Below are 4,100 nucleotides of genomic sequence, written 5' to 3' on the forward strand. Positions count from 1 at the left end.
CTGGACACCGAAAGGTCGAACGTAAATCATATAGTAGATATGATCAACATAGAGATATTCACCATTGATGACTACCCCATCTCACGTGATGATCGGACATGGGTTACTTGATTTGGATCACATATCACTTAATGACTTGAGGGATGTCTATTTAAGTGGGAGTTCTTAAGTAATTGGATTAATTGAACTTAATTTACCATGAACTTTAGTCCTGATAGTATTTGCACATCTATGTTGTCAATCAATAGCTCGCGATATAGCTCCCCAAATTTTGATATGTTCCTAGAGAAAAATAAGTTGAAATATGATAGTAGCAATGATGCAGACTGGGTCCATGATCTGAGGATTATCCTCGTTGCTGCATAGAAGAATTATGTCCTTGATGACCGCTAGGTGATAGACCTATTGCAGGAGCAGAAGTAGACGTTATGAACGTTTGACAAGCTCGGTATGATGACTACTTAATAGTTTAGTGCGCCATGCTTTACGGCTTAGAACCGGGACTTCAAAAATGTTTTGAACGCCATGGAGCATGTGACATGTTCCAAGAGCTGAAATTGGTATTTCAGACTCATGCCCGAGTCGAGAGGTATGAGACCTCTAACAAGTACTTTGCCTATAAGATGGAGGAGAATAGCTCAGCCAGTGATCATGTGCTCAAAATGTCTGGATACTACAATCACTTGAATCGAGTGGGACTTAATCTTCAAGCAAGCTACTAGAACTACTGAAGTAAATATACCCTAGAGGCAATAATAAAGTTGTTATTTATATTTCCTTATATCATGATAAATGTTTATTATTCATGCTAGAAATGTATTAACCGGAAACTTAGTACATGCGTGAATACATAGACAAACAAAGTGCCCCTAGTATGCCTCTACTAGACTAGCTCGTTAATCAAATATGGTTAAGTTTCCTAACCATAGACATGTGTTGTCATTTGATGAACAAGATCACATCATTAGAGAATGATGTGATGGACAAGACCCATCCATTAGCTTGGCATAATGATCGTTTAGTTTTATTTCTATTGCTTTCTTCATGACTTATACATGTTCCTCTGACTATGAGATTATGCAACTCTCAAATACCGGAGGAACACCTTGTGTGCTATCAAACGTCACAACGTAACCGGTCGATTATAAAGATGCTCTACATGTGTCTCCGATGGTGTTTGTTGAGTTGGTGTAGATCGATATTAGGATTTGTCACTCCGAGTGTCGGAGAGGTATCTCTTGGCCCTCTCGGTAATGCACATCAATGTGAGCCTTGCAAGCAATGTGACTAATGAGTTAGTTACGGGTTGATGCATTACGGAACGAGTAAAGAGACTTGACGGTAACGAGATTGAACTAGGTATGATGATACCGACGATCGAATCTTTGGCAAGTAACATACCGATGACAAAGGGAATAATGTATGTTGTTGTGCGGTTTGACAGATAAAGATCTAAGTAGAATATCTAGGAGCCAATATGAGCATCCAGGTTCCACTATTGGTTATTGACCGGAGATGTGTCTCGGTCATGTCTACATAGTTGTCGAACCCGTAGGGTCCGCACGCTTAACGTTCGATGATGATTTGTATTATGAGTTATGTGATTTGATGACCGAAGTTTGTTCGGAATCCCGGATGAGATCACAGAAATGACAAGGAGTCTCAAAATGGTCGAGAGGTAAAGATTCATATATTGGAAGGTTAAATTCGGACACCTAAATGGTTTCAGGAAGTTTCGGAGTACCGGGGGTTACCGGAAACCCCCCTCGGAAGTTAACGGGCCAACATGGGCCTTAGTGGAGAAGAGAGAGGGCCGGCCGGTAGGTGGCACGCGCCCCCCGCTTGCCAATCAGAATTGGACAAGGGGAGGGGGCGGCGCCCCCCTTCCCTCTCCTACTCCTCCTCTCTTTCCCCCTTTGCTACTCCGGAAAAGGAAAAACAAGAGGAGAGGGGAATCCTACTAAGACTAGGGAGTCCTAGTAGGACTCCCCACACTTGGCGCGCCCCTAGGGGGCCGGCCTCCTCCACCCCTCCTTTATATACGGAGGCGGGGGGCACCCCAAAGACACAACAGACATCTCTTAGCCGTGTGCGGTGCCCTCCTCCACAGTTTACCACCTCGGTCATATCGTCGTAGTGCTTAGGCGAAGCCCTACGCTGGTTGTTTCATCATCACCGTCGCCACGCCGTCATGCTGACAGGAACTCTCCCTCGTCCTCAACTGGATCAAGAGATCGAGGGACGTCATCATGCTGAACGTGTGCTGAACACGGTACGTTCGGTGCTAGGATCGGTTGGATCGTGAAGATGTTCGACTACATCAACCGCATTACTAAACGCTTCCGCTTTCGTTCTACGAGGGTACGTAGACACACTCTCCCCTCTCGTTGCTATGCATCTCCTAGATAGATCTTGCGTGATCGTAGGATTTTTTTTAATTACTGCGTTCCCCAATAGTGGCATCCGAGCCAGGTTTATGCGTAGATGTTATATGCACGAGTAGAACACAAAGAGTTGTGCACGATAATAGTCATGCTGCTTACCACAAACCTCTTACTATGATTCGGCAGTATTGTTGGATGAAGCGGCCCAGACCGACATCCGCGTTCTACCGACATGCTTCGCCCACAGGTGGCTAGCGGGTGTCTGTTTCTCCCACTTCAGTTGAATCGAGTTTGACTACGACCGGTCCTTGTTGAAGGTTAAAACAACACACTTGACGAAAAATCGTTGTGGTTTTGATGCGTAGGTAAGAACGGTTCTTGCTAGTAGCCCGTAGAAGCCATGTAAAAGTTGCAATAACAAAGTAGAGGACGTCTAACTTGTTTTTGCAGGGCATGTTTTGATGCGATATGGCCAAGACGTGATGAGTGAGGGAGTCCTGGATTAGGGGGTCCCCAGGTGTCCGGTGCTACCTCTTGAGCACTATGTTGGTTTTCCCTTGAAGAGGAAAGGGTGATGCAGCAAAGTAGTGTAAGTATTTCCCTCAGTTTTTGAGAACCAAGGTATCAATCCAGTAGGAGGCCACGCGCGAGTCCCTCGGACCTACACAAACAAATAAAATCCTTGCAACCAAGGCAATAAAGGGGTTGTCAATCCCTTCACCATCACTTACGAAAGTGAGATCTAATAGATATGATAAGATAATATTTTTGGTATTTTTATGATAAAGATGCAAAGTAAATAAAGCAAAATAAAAACGGCAAAGGAAATAGCTTGTTGATGGAAGATTAATATGATGGAAAATAGACCCGGGGGCCATAGGTTTCACTAGTGGCTTCTCTTGAGAGCATAAGTATTACAATCAAGTTCGTGGACCACCTAGCAACGACGACACGCACTGGAGCGAGCCAAAGGCGCATCGTTGTCATCGCCCCTTCGACCCTCCCTCACCGAAGCCAGGCAAACCTTGTTGTGGTAGAAATCAGAAAGTCGTCGTGATAATCCCACACAGGGCTAATGCGCCAGAATAACAACCGTCATCGATGATGAGAAGTGTATATCTGAGTGATCAAACTTGTGAGCAGACAACCGAAGATGAATGGAGATTGGATCCAAATAGATCCACTGAAGGTCAGCACTGACTGAATCATGAGATTCGGCGGAGACACACCATCATACGCCCTCCGATGATACTGGGCGCACCATCAAGATGGCATCAGATATGGAAACATTATTCCTACAAGGGGACATCACCGCCGCCACATAGTGCCAATCAAGACATTAAACCAAGCAAGAGTGAGAGTGGAGTCCTCCCCCCTGGTTGCTTTCTTGACGTAGGGCCCAAGTCCTATAGATCACGTTCATTCCAAAAATCACGTTCCCGAGGGTTTCATTCCGTTTGGACTCCGTTTGATATTCTTTTTCTACGAAGCTCTGAAATAGGAAAAAAATAACAATTCTGGTCTAGGCCTCCGTTTAATAGGTTTGTCCCAAAAATAATATAAAAGTGTATAGTAAAGCCCAATAATGTCCAAAACAGAATATAATATAGCATGGAGCAATCAAAAATTATAGATACGTTGGAGACGTATCATCCGGGCTATGTGATATGGGCCGGACTGGTGGGCCGTGAAGATACAATATAGAAGACTCCCCCC

This window comes from Triticum dicoccoides, chromosome 5A, assembly GCF_002162155.2.
Source record: "Triticum dicoccoides isolate Atlit2015 ecotype Zavitan chromosome 5A, WEW_v2.0, whole genome shotgun sequence".
Classification (NCBI taxonomy): domain Eukaryota; kingdom Viridiplantae; phylum Streptophyta; class Magnoliopsida; order Poales; family Poaceae; genus Triticum; species Triticum dicoccoides.